We start from the raw sequence: 17,722 nt of genomic DNA, 5'->3' as shown, positions 1-17,722 counted from the left end.
TCTGCTACACCAAATACCCTTAGGGTAAAAAAAAAGTATATGTGTGTGCATACGTGTGCACGTACGTGCACATCCATGCAGCAAAAGCACACACATATTTCATAGTTGTGGGAAAACCACATACAGTTACCCTCCAAAGTGCATGTAATTGTCACATGGTATCGATTACACGTATCAAGTAGAAATCTGAAAAAGATGTGGCTTAAAAAAAAAAAAAAAGTTTAAACAAATAACCAAAAAAAAAAAAAAAAAAAAAAAAGGCAAACAAGAATGGTAGAAACTGAAAATGCTTAAATGCTCATTCAGGCAGGAAATGAGGTCAAACTCCAGGATCACCGAGGAGAAGTGGGACAGGATGGGGCGAGGAGGATTGAGGAGGATTGATGAGAATTGCCCAGTTGCCATAGTTACTAGCTATGAATTTTCCTTCAGGCAAATCATAAAGCGGCTTAGAATCTCTGACAGACTTGTTTTTAATCAAATTATCAAGTGGGTAAATTTTGTCCTGGAGAAATTTTCCCAAATCACTTCTGATGTTCATTCATTCATTCATTCATTCATTCAAATTTATTGGTTTCCGCTAGGAGCCAGGCAGTGTGTTAGAAACAGTGAGAGGGCAGCCCGGGTGACTCAGTGGTTTAGCGCCGCCTTTGGCCCAGGGCACAATCCTGGAGACCTGGGATCGAGTCCCACACCGGCCTCCCGGCATGGAGCCTGCTTCTCCCTCTGCCTGTGTCTCTGCCTCTCTCTCTCTCTCTCTCTCTCTCTCTCTCTGTCTCTCTCTGTGTCTCTCATGAATAAATAAATAAAAATCTTAAGACACAGTGAGAGAGCTAATCCAGTAGAGAGATGGGACCTTGCCACACATCACAGAAGCAACCATTTGTTCAGCACACCCCACGTGCCATTAATTATTCCATTAATAGTACAAATATCCTACGAGTCCAGTTCTTATTATCTCTGCTGTGAAATCGGGAGTTCACCCAGCACCACGCTCACTTCCTTCTGGGAAGGAAGCCAGGGCCCAGGCTTCAGGTGCTAATGCTCTATTCCAGTGCTGTTTTGTACATATAAAATGTGAGCCACGAGTGTAATTTTAAATTTTCTAGTAGCCACATTTGGAAAGAGATGAGAAGACGCAGATGAAACTAATTTTAATTATGTATTTTATTTAACCTAATACATTCAGAAATACTATCCTATCGACATGGACTAAGTCTAAAAACCACCATTCATGAGATATTTTACAATTTTTTTCATCTTCAAAGCCCAGGGCATGTTTAATATTTACAGAACATCTCAGTTTGGACGCATCGCCTTTGAAGTGCTCAGTGCCCCCCCCCCCCAAGGCCGATAGTGGCCACAGTGGGTGGTGCAACTCTACCCCTTTCTCGGGCCGGGTAAGGCAAGTGCCAGCCTCTCCAAAGCCACAAAGAAGAGCTGGGTATCCGGGCATGGGTGGGGATACCAGGAAGCAAAGTCTTCATGGAGAAGTGACATTCAAGCCAAACCTTGAAGACAAGGAGAGAGTGGATGAGAACAGAAGAGAAATCATGCCAAGCTGGTGAGACGAGAGGCCGGAAGAGGCAGGTGTGAATAAGAGTAGCACTACCAGTGCACATTGCCTGGCATACGATCCCAGGAAGCAGCATTTTTATACCTTCATGCATGCCCTATGGTGAGAGGTGTTTTATACATATTTACCCACATATTTGTATATACACATAGATAACCACTTGTATCTGTATATATGCACATATGGATGTACACAGTCAGCTATCTTCTATTAAATTCCCTTCTGTGATAATTTTGTGATCCTGGTCACGGCCCAACAACTTAATTTCATAGCTACTCCACACCGGAACTCGCAAAGACTGCTGAGGAGGACATGCACCATCTACATTCTCAGCACACCACTCCCTTCTAGTCACTTCTGCATTACCTCAGTGCAAGTGAATGGATGGCACTAACCACCTCTGGCTCCAGGAGGAGGCACACAACTCCAGCATGGCCCAGCAGACCACTGCATCTGGTTCAGATATCAGTGTATGGCCAAACAGAGCTAATTAAGGCTAATTCCACAATTTTTTTTCTGCAGTCATCAAGGCCAGGAAGAGCCCATTATGCTTTGGAGATGACAGGAGCCCCAGGTTGCATAGGGCCTGCTGAGAGAGAATCCCAAAGAGAGAAATAGCAGGTGTAACAGCAGAGAAGCCAAGCTTTGAAAGTATTGTTTGAGCATCTTGATCACACCGTGCCTGAAACCTTCCCCCAAATCTCCCATGGGACTTTTAAATTATATGAGCCAATAAATTTCTATTGTTTCCTTAATCTCAGTTAGGTTGAATTTTCTGTCACTTAAAACCTAAAGAACCTAATTGATAAAATCCCCATACATGTCACTGGAGACATTCGGTGCCTTTTTATTGCCTGCTTTGGCAAAGCTCCAGGCATTTTGCTTCTGAGCCATTCCCCGTCCTTTATGATATTCCTCCCCTTTCTCTCTAGTTTGGAATCCCTTTCTTTATCTGTTTTTTTCACCACAGATGACTGTCTTCACCTGGCTACTTTTCCCAGGCACATTTGCATTTTTAATCTCACTAGCCTCCCGTGTGATCTAAAAGACCTGGAATTTCAGCAGTGTGGCCGACAGGTGGGGGAGAAATCTGGGAACAAAGATGCATCTGGTATCTCCTCTGAAAGACTGTAAGCTCAATACACAGGGACTGGATTGTTTTGTTTTTTAATTAATTTGGAAGTCCCACTTTTGGGATGCCTGGCTGGCTCAGTCAGAAGAGCGTACGACTCTTGATCTTAGGGTCATGGAGTCAAGCCCCATGTTAGGTGTAGAGATTAATTTTTTTTAATTTTTTAAGACTTTATTTATTTATTCATGAGACACAGAGGGAGAGAGAGAGGCAGAGACACAGGCAGAGGGAGAAGCAGTTTCCATGCAGGGAACCCGACATGGGACTCGATCCCCGGACCCCAGGATCATGCCCTGGGCTGAAGGCAGTGCTAAATCGCTGAACCACCGGGGCTGCCCGAGATTAATTTTTTTTAATAAATAAATAAAACTCCCACTTTTGTTGTAGTTGTTGTTGCTAAGTGATGAGTTATTCCCTGAAACTCTAAGCTGCCCTCTGGGTCTGTGACTTTCCAGAACGCTCTACCTTAATTGGCAACTAAGGACCCAAAGACATAGCCCATGAATACTTGATTACTTATAGGAAAATGTGAACCCTTCAAAAATAAGTGCCCTGCCAACATTTCTGAGCTGCAAAAGGTGGTGCCCAGAACTGTCAAATGTCAAAAATAATTACCAGGCAGAATGTTACTCACACATCCAGCAGTCATGATCAAAACTGATCCTTCCTGCCTCCGTCTGTCTGGACAAAGTTAGGTAGGAGAGCTGCCCAGCCCAGTGCCTCGAGGCCTCAGAGATTTGGAAAGGGAGAGTCCCTGGCCTAATTCTAGAATATTCTCCATAGCTGTCAGGGATAATTTTACACACCTACTGCTCTGCTGTTTTCAGTTGCTTGTTTTTCTGCACACACACAATTTTCATTAGTGCACAGATTGATTGTATCAAACTACCGGGGTTTTCAAACTTTCCATTATAAAGTAAAATATAATACGGGTGCAGATAAAATATGCAAAACAAATGTAAACATTTAATGAATTATTATAACCACCTTCCGCGTCAAGCAATAGAACTTTTCAGTCCCCTTAGAAATCCCTGTCACATGCTCCATCCCAGCCCACACCCATCTCTGAAAGGTAATCACAATCAGGACTTCTGTGCTAATCCTTTTCTTGGGTTTCCTTATGGTCTTATCAGCCAAGTGTGAAATCCTAGACACTGTGTAGCTTGCTCTTGCCCATACTTTTAAAAATCTGAAAAGTTTTCATTTCTTCTCCTCAGACATTCCCCTTCCTTACTTTCATTTTCCTTGCAGATTATCTATCAAGGAACCCAGCTCACGGTGTTTACTCTGCCCATCAGCCTGATGCCTTCCTCCCTGTGTCTCCCGAATACCCCACGGCTTCCCTTGCCGGCTCTACCAACCTGCTCAGGCTAACAACCAGCACTCCCCACCACCAACCTGTAGATCATATCCAGGGGGGTTCTTTGAAAGGAGAGCCCAGGAAGCAGGAGTGAGGGAGCAGAGGGTGAAACAGGGCAGGAGGAAAGATGGATGTTAGGGAGCTGGTGACCACCATGGCACCGCAGAGGCACAGAATCACAGGAAGGCCACAGGGCCGTGACTCAAGGCACAGGGAGGCTTCTGAAACCTCTCCCTCTCTTCCCCAAAGGTGTCTCCAACTTCGCTGCCTTCACCATGCAACTCTTGGCTCCCCCCGCTCCTGCCACTTTAATCTGAGCCTAAAATAATCCTACTATCTTTCAAAGCCCCACTTTGAATACCACCTTTGGGAGGCAGCATATGGAGGAAGAGCACAGACTTCGGGGGTGACATGCTGACAAGACCTGGCCCAGCTCTTCCTGCCGCATCAGACACTTGGACGGCTTCCCTGGGAGAAACCCCCTCCCGGAGCACCGACACTGGCAGTCTGGCTTGGCCAGAGCCTCTGCTAAAGACAAGCATCCTTCCCACCCCGACCCCTACCCCCACACACCAAAGGGCTTGATGAAACAAATGCCCAGAATGTTCCAGCCAGATGAGCTCTGCTTCTATGGAGACAAGAAGATACCTGCATAAAAGAAATCAACAGAGGGTCAGAAGTTATGAAACAGGCTTGGCCAACTAGATAAAACTAGTCTTCTGCACAATCCTTAGGCAGGTCTTCTGCCCCCCAAACTGCTGCACCCCATCAGACTTCCCCAAGCCCCCTCTGCGGTCGCTATCACCCAGGTCAGGGAGAGATTGAATCACTCAGTAAGAGCAACCATCCAGTCTGCACCAAAGTCAAGTTGCTTCCAGAATCTACTGGGAGATGGAACTTTTTCCCTCCAGACAAAAACAAAGCAGGAAGAAAGAGGGAAGTATTCCCCCACACTCATGAACGGGAAACGTCTGGATTTGACAACCTGAAGACAATTCAGGTATGTACCACTGTGGTCAGTGTAATGTATAAATGTCATTTCCCACCTGCCTCTGAGGCTAAAATATCAAAACTGACACCACCTCATGGCTTGAGAGCCATTCCCTGCAAAATGACAACAAATAATTTTATCATAAACAAGTTAGTGCAAATGTCCTCCCTCCTTAATTTAATTTCAGGCGAAAGGATGCTTAATCCTTTAATTATGCAGCACATTTATCTGTCAAACTGACTCTCTGCTAAAAAGTATTTTGCTATCACAGAGCCTACTGATAACTATCTGCTCGAAGAATTTATAGTGTTACAGAAAAATTCCCTTGTTTAAAAAAATTTTTTTTAAAGCAGAGAGTGGAAAACTTAATCCTTTTAAGAAAGAAAGTACTCTACCGGCCCGGCCATCAGCTGCCTCCCGCCTCGTGCTTGCTGAAGGAACTGCAGACAAAGGCTGAGGGAACCTATCTCAGCGCTGGCCAGCCTGCAGTGGTATTTCCATGAGGTGTATTTCTGAAAGGGAACTTGATGACTTCAATGGATGGGAACCACAAATAAAATCTCAGATCCAACTGAGAAGTCATCTGCTCAAAGGCCTGAAGAAGGAGCGCCTCGTGGTGGGGCTAATGTCGAGTGGAAGATCCAGTATTAGCCCCGGAGACGAGGCCGCTGTGGTTCAGGGCAAGTGCACGAGCGAGGTAGGCCAGGAGTCCTGGCTGGGCCAGTGGGAGCTGGAAGACATTGAGCAAAGCTCAGACAAAACCTTCATGAAAGTTATTTTCCCAAAATAGGAATAGTAATCTTTACCTTGGAAGACTATTGTTAGGATTAATGAGATAGTACATATGAAAACACTTTGGCAAGTCTAAAGTAAATACGTGATCATGGTGGCATATGAGCTGGGCTGGTTGTGCCAATGGATTGCACTTAGAGGCACAGAAAGACCAGCTAACTAGTTTCAGCTCATTTATCCCAGCCTGCTTCCCACACTGCGAGGATGTTCCACGTCCTGCGGGAAATCCAACTACAGGCAAATTTGACTCAAACAATCTGCATATAGTCTAATACATTCTACAACTAAAAAATAAATAAATAAATAAATAAATAAATAAATAAATACATAATAAACTTTCTGGGCACTTAATTTACAACAAAAGAGCCAAGACTATATATACAACAGGGAAAGGACAGTCTCTTCCCCGAGTGGTATTGGGAAAACTGGACAGTCATATGCAAAAGAATGAAACTAAACCACTATCTTCCACTATACACAAAAATTAACTTAAAATGGATTAAATCTTCCATGTAAAACCTAAAACCACAGACATCTTAGAAGAAATAATAGGCTACTTGACATTGGTCTTGGCATTGGCTCTTTGTGTCTGATACCAAAAGCAAAGAAGACAAAAGCAAAAATAAACAAGTAGGAGTACACCAAACTCAAAAGCTTCCACATGGCAAAGGAAATCATCAATAGAGTGTAAAGGCCACTTCCTGAATGAGAGAAAATATTTGCAAGTCCTGTATCTGATAAGTGGTCAATATCCAAAATATACAAGGAACTAATACAATTGAATAGAAAAATAAACCAAAAAATCTGACTTAAACATGGGCAGAGGATCTGAACTGACGTTTTTCCAAGGAAGATACCCAGATGGTGTGTGAAGTACATGAGATGTTCAACATCACTCATCATTAGGGAAATGCAGATCAAAACCACAATGAGATAGCACCTCACACCTGTTAGGATGACTGTTACCCAAAAAAAACAAGACATGGGGTGCCTGGGTGGCTCAGTCAGTTAAACATCCGACTCTTGGTTTCAGCTCAGATCATGATCTCAGGCTCGTGAGATAGAGCCCCATCAGGCTCTGTGCTCAGCATGGAGTCTGCTTATCCCTCTCCCTCTGCTCTTCCCCATGCTCATGCATGCTCTCTCTCTTTCTCAAACGAATATATGAGTATATAAAATCTTTAAAAATAAACAAGTAAGGGGATCCGTGGGTGGCTTAGCGGTTTAGCGCCTGCCTTTGGCCCAGGGCGTGATCCTGGAGTCCCGGGATCAAGTCCCACGTCAGGCTCCCAGCATGAAGCCTGCTTCTCCCTCCTCCTGTGTCTCTGTCTCTCTCTCTCTCTATGTCTATCATAAATAAATAAATAAATCTTTAAAAAAATAAAAATAAACAAGTAAATAATAATAATTTTTAAAAGAAGACAAGCCATACAAGTGTTGGTGAGAGTGTGGAGAAAAGGGAACTTTCGTGCACTGTTGGTGGGAATGCAAACTGGTGCAGCCACTGTGGAAAGCAGTATGGAGGGTCCTCAAAAAATTAAAAATGGAACTATCATAAGGCCCAGCATATCTACTCCTGGATACTTATTATCTCCCCACACACACACACACACACAATGAAAACACTAATTTTTTTTTTTGAAAACACTAATTTGAAAAAATATAGGCAGTCCCATGTTCACTGCAACGTTATTTACAATAGCCAAGATATGGAAACCACCTAAAGGTTCATCAATGGATGAATGAATAAAAAATATAGTGTCTATACATATATATGAATATTATTCAGCCATAGAAAAGAAGGAAATCCTGCCATTTGTGACAACATAGATGGACCGTGAGGGCATCATGACATAAGTCAGAAAAAGAAAGAGAAATACTGTATGATCTCACATGCGGATTCTAAAACAACAACAACAACAATGACACACATACAAAAACAAATCAAACTTATAGATAACAGAGAACAGATTGGTGGTTGCCAGAAGCAGGGGGTGGGGGATGGGTGAAATGGGTGAAGGGAGCCAAAAGGTACAAACTTCCAGTTATAAAATGAATAAGTCATGGGGATATAATACACAGCATGGCAACTATATTTAACAATACTCTATTGCATATTTGAAAGTTGCTGAGAGAGAGTAGATCTTAAAAGTTCTCATCTTAAGAAAAAAGTCTTTAACTATATATAAGGATAGATGTTAGCTAGACTTATCGTATCAATCATTTTGCAGTATGTACAAATATCAGGTCATTGAGTTGTGCACCTGAAACTATTAAACATATGTGAATTTTCAAAATTTTGACAAATAAATAAATAGAGCCAACCCCTCTGCCTAAAAGCTAACCCTTTCTAATCCTAGAGCCAAGAATATAGAAACAGGCCAATGGGCTAGAATAAGGATCCAGAAGAAAAGATAAAGGTAGTATTTCAAATCAGTTAGTAAAAGATAATATTGGGGAACCTGGTTAGGCAGACAAAAACAAAAATCACTCAATTCATACATCACTTCTTGAATCAAATTAATTCTAAATGAGTCAAAGATCTAAGCTTAAAAAGCTAAACCCAACCCACAGAACGTACCAGAAAAGCATAACTAAATATGCCTTGAGAGTATCTAAGCGTGGAAAAAAGACTCCCTAGAAGAAATAATGCTAAATTTGACTGCAAATCAGAAATTCAGTGTGGGGATATAGATCTATTTTACATATAGATACACATAGACATATCTCCTAAAATGATAGACATAAACGATTAACCAAGATTTTTTTTAATTGTGACATACCATGACAGAAAATTTAAATAAAGAACACTCTGTACAGTAAGAAAAAGCTGGATAATCCAACAGGGGGAAAATGTACAAAGGAGCTAAAGATATTATCCAAAGAAAAAGAAACCCAAAGAAGCAATTAATACACAAAGGTACTGAAATTCACTCATAATAATGAAATTCACATGAAAACAGACACAAACTGCCATTATTGCCTTCCTTATAACAAACGGAACTTGTATTATATCTGGTCTTTGTAAGGGAGCTGGGATGAGAGAATAGGAGAACACCATTTTGGAGGACCATTTGGGGATATCTATCAAAACTTTCAATGTGCATACCCAGCAATTATGTTTCTCAAAAAATATCTTTTCCGCAATTGTGTAAAAATTACAAGATCAAAGACACTGGTTGCAGCAATCTCTGCTTGCAAGAAAGGGGAGCCTTTCTCTAAGCGTCCATCATTAGGAGACCAGTCAAATAAGGTATGATGCATTCGTAGGATGGAATAATAAGCTACTATAAAAAGAATAAAAGACAGCTAATTATACTGCTCTGAAAAAAGTCCATATTTTGTCAACTTACAAAAGCCTATTTCACAGAAGAATATGGTTCATTCAAGTAACACCAAAGTATCCTCACACATACATATTCCTGCAGGTACAGTGAAAGGTCTATAGTGTTACACACAGGACATGAGATTTAGATATTGGGAAGGGAAAAGACTTTTAATTTACTACTTAATTCCCATGTATATGCTGTGGGAAATTTTTAACATGAGCTTATATTATCTTTATAATATGAAATGAGAAAAATACATTGTCTCATTCTATATACTATATACAAATATTCTATATAACTATATACACAAACCCCAACAAGAGTAAATGAAGAACATTCTGAAAAATGAACTAGATATCTCTGTGTCCCATCTTGACTCTAAAACTCTCTCAAAGTTATAGTCGACCCTTGAACAACCTGGATTTGAGCTGCACAACTTCAGTTGTATGTGGATTTTTCTCAATAAATACAATACAGTGCTGTACTGATGATTTTGTTAATAACATTGTCTTTTTACTAGCTTACTTTATTGTAAGAACACAGTCTCTAATACATATCACACACCAGATGATATGTGTTAGTCGACTGTGTTACTGGTAAGGCTTCCAGTCTATAGTGGGCTATTAATAGTGAAGTTTTGGTGGAGTCCAGAGCTATCCGTGGGTTTTCAACTGCACGAGGGGCCGGCTATATATGAATTTTTTACTTGAGACCTGAAGAACATAAATACCATCCAGATACATTCCTAAAACCTCCAGACATGTCTAAGCATAAATATACCCAGCCTGCAGTTTATCTTAAGGTGTAACTGCTTCCTATTTTATTAATGTGTTTATGAATACCTCCACCTCATTGCAGGCAATATTTGAGATTTTTTTAAATGTGTGTAAATAACTCTGCTGTAAGATTAAAATAAGTGAGAAAAGCAAAACAGAAGGAAAATCGGGGCAGGAAAACTAAATGAAGTTAGAAATAGCATTAGTAGGGGGAAACCGTGTGCTACCGCCAGCATCCTAGGACCAAACTAGCATGAGTGTCCTAACATCTCCACAAAGAGAGAAATGTAAGTTTGACTTCACAGCGTCAACAAGATGAAGGCAAACCACTTTCTTGTGAAGCTTCCAGATATTCATTTAGGTGAGGCCTGAGAGAAACTTCTTTCATAAGTCTTCCTAAAAAAAAAGAAAAAAAATTAAAAATACACTGCTGCATTAATAGGGTTCTCAAGAAAATCCTACAGAAATGAGTTTTCATAAAGTGGCATCTATTTTGATGGTGGAAAATAAGCATGAGGGTATATGCCATTTTTACTTTACTTGCTGGTGTGGGACCTTCTTCAAGAGAAAGAGACATTAATGCGCCTCCTTCATAATGATGATATGCAATTCAGGTGGGAAAGTCACAAGGGATGCTAATATAGCCCCGTGTGCTAGCCTGCGGTCCCCAGCACCCAGCGGAGGGGCTGGTACACAGGAGGCCCTCGACGGAAGCGTTAAAATATGACGGACCTGGGCTTCACGCAGACATTCTCGAACAGCCTGCCCGTCTGCTATTTTCCCTGATGGTTTCCAGCAATGGTAAACTGGGCGCCAAAATGGGAAAATGCACAATAGAAGCTTGGAATTTCTTTCAAAGCGTACCCCTTCCTTTCGCTGCCTGCCCTAGCAGGTGGGAGGTGGGTGCAGGGCCACTAGAGCATCCTGCACCCACCTCCCACCTGCTAGGTGGCCGGAGGCCCAGAGCAGTTCAAAGGTGCTGCAGTCCGGCTGTCAGCTCGCGACCTGAGCTGCGCGACCCCCCGGCCGCCCCGGGAACCCTGAGCTTCAGCGGGCGGGACTGGCCTCGGCACTCAGGGCGTGGGGTGCACAGCTGGGGCCAGCGCGGTGCAGGACTGCGCAGACGCCGGAGGCAGGACCGCGCTTCACCCCTGCCCTTCTCGCCCGGCGGGGACGTCGTGCTGGTGGCGCCACGTGGCCTGCGGCTTTTGAAAATAAAAGAGCAGATCCACGCGCCTTCGGGCGGACCCCCGCAGAGGACTCGCACAAACTGGCCGGCTGCCCCCTCTTGGCTCCCGCCCACAGAGCCCGCCCTACCCGGCCAGAGGCCCGCCGAGGAGAACCAGCTCCGCGCTCACCTGTTCACCCGGCGGCCCTCCCCAGACGGAGCGCATGCATCCGGGGAGACGGGTGGCTGGGGGCGGGGGGGGGGGGGGGGGGACCGAGAAGCCACTGCAAACCCGCAGGCACCCACGACCCACCAAACCCTCCACCACCCCTGGGAACACGGAAGTCTTGTAAAGCAGTCACCCAAGGAGCTCGGAGTGCAGCTCCCTACCCGAGGGCCCAGTGGCTGCCCCGCTGGGTATTCGCCCCAAAGACACTGATGCAGTGAAACCCAGGGACGCCTGCGCCCCAATGCTCACAGCAGCAATGCCCACACTAGCCCAACTGTGGAAGGAGCCTCGGTGTCCATCGACAGAGGAATGGATAAAGAAGATGGGGTCTATGTATACAGCCATATACATGGGGACATTCCTCAGCCATCAGAGAGGACGAAGACCCACCATTTGCTTCGACGTGGATGGAACTGGAGGGTATTATGCTGAGTGAAGTAAGTCAGTTGAAGAAGGACAATCATCATACGGGTTCAGTCATAGGGGGAATATAAGAAATAGTGAAAGGGATTATAGGGGAAAGGAGGGGAACTGAGTGGGAAAAATTAGAGAGGGTGACAAACCATGAGAGACCCCTCACTCTGGGAAAAGAACAAGGGGTAGTGGAAGGGGAGGTGGGCAGGGGGTTGGGGTGACTGGGTGACGGGCACTGGATGGGATGAGCCCTGGGTGTTTTACTATATGTTGGCAATTTGAATTTAAATTTTTAAAAAAAATTATACCAAAAATAAATAAATAAATAAACAATATAAAAAGAAATACAGCTCCTGGCACCCAGTTGGTGAAGCCAGGTGGCAGGTCCTCACAACCCCCTCCACCTGGAAGGCACACACCCCCTGCCAGGGGCCAGCCAGCCCCTCAGGGCCACCCCAGTTCAAAAGGGGGGTAGAAACGTACATCCATTAGCCACAGGCTTTCTCTTCCTCATTCTCCTTCTTTTTCCCTTCCCAGCCCAACAGCAAGGCCTTGCTTTCTCTTTCTGTGGATCTCAGTCATCACCCAAGAGTCCTGCATGAGTGGAAGAGGACTCATCAACGCTTACAGATCAATACAGGCCTGTCTGCGCAGCCAGTTGAACACATCACACGGCGCCAGACAGCCCAACTGAAATAAGAACTTAGCCTGTTCCTAAAGACATCTGAAGAACAAATTCCCACACATGTTTATTCATCCAACCCAAAACCTTGGACTGGAAGATCCACGTTCCAAAATTCTATCACCAAAGGAAGAGAGTACACACATGGGGAAAACCAAAGAGGGCTAAAGAATATAATAATATACATAACAAAATAAATATCATATAATGATATAATAAAAATTAACACCCTTTCCCCAGTAAATTAAAACCTACATGGCTATTTCTTTATAGATATGAGAGAGGCCACTAGCAAAGATGCACTCTGAAAATAATTACACAAGAGTGAGGTGTCAGGAGAGGGGCAGAGATGGGGAGAGGGCACCAGGCAGTCTCGGGGCTCTTGCTACCAAACGGGGCACTCTTCCCTTTACCTGAGACCTGAGAGGAATTCTCCTGCCAGGCCACCGAGGTATCCCTGCCACCAAACACATTACAGACGCCCCAAGAAAGTTCCTTCTGCAAACAGTATCTCTTGCTAGACATAAACACCTCCTTTCAAAGCTTGAAATTTATTAGCACCCAAATGATGTTTATGACCTTGTGGCTTGTGATCCTGTCATGGGTTCTATCAACCAGGGAGACTGGATTAGCTCACGGACCCAGGCATTTATGGCTCTGAAGTGAGCCACTGTTCAAAGAACGCTGAGGACAGATGGAACTGATCTACCCACAGGTGGATGAATGCAGAGAAAGCAGGAAGGGCCCTGTGCTGGCTGAAAGAGCACCCAGGACCATGGGCAGAAAGTAAAATAATAAAGCAGGGATTCCCACTGCAGCCAGCAAACCCTCCCCTGCCCCAGAAGCCACAACTAACCACGAGAAGTGAGCTAACCGGCGAGGAAAAGCAACCAAAAGCTGAGGCAGTATCACAGCCTGTGAGAAAAAGCAGCGAGATCTTTGCATCGAAATAAAAATGCAAAGATGAATAAATATCAGTGGAACTCATTCCTCAAGGAACATTCAAGTTATGTACATACAAACACAAGGGGGACGAATTTTTTATATTGTGGTTTGGTTTGGGTTCGATTTTTTTAATTTTTAAAAACCTTGAGACGCATGCATTTTTAAATGCAGTTTCAACATCTGTGGACTTTACCAGAACACTTCAAGAAAAAATGAAAAGTTGGATAAACACTGAAGGTTACTCACTCGGTTAGGAGTTCAGGGAAAGAGAAAAAAGCAGAGAACCCACTGAAATTTATTGAAATTCTAAATCCCAGCAATACAGGCGGGGTAAAGAAATATTAGTCACCCTGCTGCTTTCTCATCTTTAGCAGCAGTTCCTAATTTTTGTTAACCATGGTTCGTTGCTAGAACAATACAAAGTGAGATGGAAAAGAAGACATTTAAATTATAAACTTTGGCCCGTATCTTTGGGCCCTATCTATAGGTCAGGAGTGATTACACTGGAGTTTTTAGAGAACCCCTTCTTTTTTTTTTTTTTTAATTAATTTTTATTGGTGTTCAATTTACCAACATACAGAAAAACACCCAGTGCTCATCCCATCAAGTGTCCACCTCAGTGCCTGTCACCCATTCCCCTCCAACACCCGCCCTCCTCCCCTTCCACCACCCCTAGTTCGTTTCCCCGAGTTAGGAGTCTTTATGTTCTGTCTCCCTTCCTGATATTTCCCAACATTTCTTCTCCCTTCCTTTATATTCCCTTTCACTATTATTCATATTCCCCAAATGAATGAGAACATACACTGTTTGTCCTTCTCCGATTGACTTATTTCACTCAGCATAATACCCTCCAGTTCCATCCACGTTGAAGCAAATGGTGGGTATGAGAGACTCCTAGATTTATGTCCCAGGTAGCAAAGCTCTGAAAGATCAAACCAATCCTGGCCAGTGTTAAGTCTCCTGAGAGAGTAGATTATACTCTTATGTACACATGATTGGATATTATTCAACAAGTGATAAGCAAAAAACTGTGCTAAGTCTCGTGTAGCATAAAAAAGACCAAGAGTCTGGTCCCTCCAATCATCAGGGAGCTCACCCCCTTAGGAGGAGGCAAGACACTTGCACAAATAACTGAAACACACACATACACAAAAGTGTAATAGAGTGAATGTCACTATGTATTTATTCCCTTAGACACAGTTATTGATGAGAAATTTATACCTGGGGTGTGTGCATGCATATGTGAGTGTATGTGTGTGTGTGTGTGTGTGTGTGTGTGTGCACATGCACATTGTCCAAGACGTGTTGTCTCAGATTCTGTGGAGGCCTTCTCCGTATGTGGCATGTGTGTCCTTCCCTTAGTTGGCACACTGGCTGTGTCCACTGTTGTAGGTCACAGGAAGCCGGTCAGAGGCTGTTCATCAATTCTCGAGCCATAACAAAGCACCGTTTCTAAAACATTTATTCACTCTTGGATTCTTTTCTTTTTTTAAGATTTTATTTATTTATTTGAGAGACGGGTGGAGGGGGCAGAGGGGGAACAGAGAGGGACAAACGGACGCCAGGCTGAGTGTGAAGCCCCACACGGGGCTTGATCTCATGACCCAAGATCATGTCCTCAGCCGAAATCAAGAGTTGGATACTCAGCCAACTGAGCCACCTGGGCGCACCTCATGCTCTGATTCTTATCTTTCCCCAAACTTCTCCTGTGCCCAAGCAATAGGAAATGAATGCATGAGTGATACTTCCTACCAGGCTTCTCTTTACACTTTCCCTTACAGGTTTGCACCTTCAGAATCCCAGCATATTAAGAAGCACGGCGTCTGAATGTTGCAGGATGCGGACAAGGTCAAGACAGGCCTGACTCCTCATGGCCAGGGTGCCAAGCTAGGTATCATTCTATACCGGCCACACAATTCTCTTAATTCGGCTTTACAGTTTAAAGGAGCATCCTGGGAGAAATTAACCCTCATTATGATGGGAGATACCTTTTTGAAATCTGGATTCTGTCAAGTCTTTGGAAGGGTCAAACTGGACAGTAATCTAAATAGTTAAGGAGAGGGAGCCCTGGGGGCTCAGGTGATTAAGTGTCCCACTCTGGATTTCCACTCAGGTCATGATCTCAGGTCATGGGATCGAGCCCCTCACTGGGCTCCACTCCGAGCGCGGGGAGTCTGCTTGAGATTCTCTCTTTCCCTCTCCCTCTCCCCTCCCCACCCTCAAAAAAAAAAAAAGATTAAATAGTTAAAGAGAAAGAATGTCCCCTTTATAAATTAGGTAACTTGCCAAGATTACCAGCAAGCCCTAGCTGAATGACCACTGGGTGCATATCCATGAGGGAAGACATTCCCAGTCCTTGCCCTTAGGTGGTCACCATACACATCTATGGGAGTCACTGAAGTACCTCACTGTAGCCCTGATTCCCTCCCTACCCCTCTGTCCTGATGGAGACCTGGTCTCTGCAAGGCAGGGGCCTTCCCCTAGAGGAATGGGAAGGTCGCCCAGGGTAGGGCTGTGAGCAGAGCCGGTGAAGCCAAGGTCCCCTGGGGAGCTGGTGTGACTCCGGAAGGAACTGCAGGGTTCCCCCAGCAAGGCACTGAACCCATTTGTGTCTGCCTTTCCCATTTGCAAAACAGGGTCATTATAACCTCCCTACCTCATATGGCTTTTGGGAAGCTCCATTGGTGTTTGTAAATCACTTCAAAGACAGGAGTGAGTGCTCATTGCTACAGCAGGTGGAAGGTCTCTGGTCCAAGCCCTCCATCTGCCCGAGGAGTGTCCCGGCGGCTTGTTTCATCTTAGATGAGGGAGAGAATGTAATGCCCTTCTCTCTCCCTCCGCCTGCAAACATGGGATATCCCAAGGGAATCCTAGTAGCCCTTTTGCCCTAAATTTCTGTGTTCTCATGAGTTTCACACATTTTCACCACAACTCAGAAAGCATCAACATTTTTAGATGCAAGAACTTAAAATATCTTTGTAAAATTCTACAACAGTCATAGAATTATAATCAATAATTATCTCTGTGCAACAATTTCTGCCCATGTTATGTGCAAGGGAGTATTTCTAAGAATTCGAAACTGTATGCATGCTCTCTCCTAATGTGTTTGACACTTAAACCAGTTAACTTCTTTTTAAAAAAATAAAATGCATTTAAAAGGGAAAAAAACACACTTTTAAGGTGCAGATAAAACAATACATGTTGAATGAACTTTCCGATATATTCTTATATGTTTAAAAAATGCAAAAGTCAGGGGAAGCTTGGTTGGCTCAGTTGGTAGAGCATACAATTCTTGATCGCAGAGTTGTGACTTTGAGCCTCATATTAGGCCTAGAGCCTATTTAAAAAAAAAAAAAAAAAGAGCTTACATTACAAAAAAAAGAAGAAGAAAGAAAGAAAAAAATGAGTACACTTTTTTTAAAAAACTCATTTTGGTATTAAAAATGTCTCACAAGAACATTTCAAGAATGGGCATTAATTTTACTTTTATTGTTTTTTTTTTAAACTCAAAACATGAAATTTTAAAAAATCAACTTTAAAAGTCATTTTGACTTAAATGATCACCAGTAGAGCGCTGACAATATAACCTATGGTATATCCAGTGTCTGGGCGCGGGGGTGGGGTATGAAATTTTAGATATGTATTTTTTAAGATTTTATTTATTTATTCATGAGAGACACAGGGAGAGGCAGAGACACAGGCAGAGAGAGAAGCAGACTCCATGCAAGAAATCCAATGCAGGACTCAATCCCAGGACCCCAGGATCATGAACTGAGCCAGAGGCAGATGTCCAACCACTGAGCCACCCAGGTGTCCCTAAGTATATTTCTAATTTTAAAAAAAAAAACAAAACACAGAATAGCTCTAATAACAAGTTCTCATTTGTATTTAAAAACAGATGATAGATAGATAGATAGAGGCTATATGCATGTATATGTGCATGTGCATTTGTATATATAATAAATTCTCTCTAGATGAATACAGGAAAAATGGTAACAGCAGTTACTTCTGGAAAGAAGATAAAATGCCTTAGATTAAAGGCTGTAGCATAAGCCTTCACATGTATGTATATATTCTAAGATTTTTAAATATTTTTTACTGTAAGAATGTACCACTTTTTAATTTTAAAAACTTGCCACATTAGTATATTTTGTTATTATTTTGGCATCCCATGATATTTTATCTTTAAAACAATTGTTTTATTGTGTATACTTTAGGAAAAATTGCCAACTACACACAAAAAATAAACTAGTGTCATTATACTTGAAAATTTTTTTTTTTACCTGCCTTAAGAAGTATGTGGGAAATCTCTGTGCCTTCTGCTAAAT

General features: G+C 43.1%; 1 long non-coding RNA gene across 1 annotated transcript in view; it reads right to left on the bottom strand.

Moving 5' to 3' along the window:
* Nucleotides 1–313: 313 nt before the first annotated feature.
* The window catches only part of LOC140599656 (uncharacterized), a 58,882-nt gene continuing 41,473 nt past the window's right edge, over nt 314–17,722 (bottom strand). The window contains exons 4-5 of the long non-coding RNA XR_012002552.1: nt 4,642–4,716; nt 314–1,511 (exon numbers count right to left, since the gene is read on the bottom strand). This is a non-coding gene — a long non-coding RNA (uncharacterized lncRNA). The remainder of the gene's footprint in view (nt 1,512–4,641; nt 4,717–17,722) is intronic.

The sequence above is a fragment of the Vulpes vulpes genome, chromosome 1, assembly GCF_048418805.1.
Source record: "Vulpes vulpes isolate BD-2025 chromosome 1, VulVul3, whole genome shotgun sequence".
Classification (NCBI taxonomy): domain Eukaryota; kingdom Metazoa; phylum Chordata; class Mammalia; order Carnivora; family Canidae; genus Vulpes; species Vulpes vulpes.
Note: the sequence above shows the minus strand (reverse complement) of the source record. Positions and strands in the feature narration are given on the sequence as shown.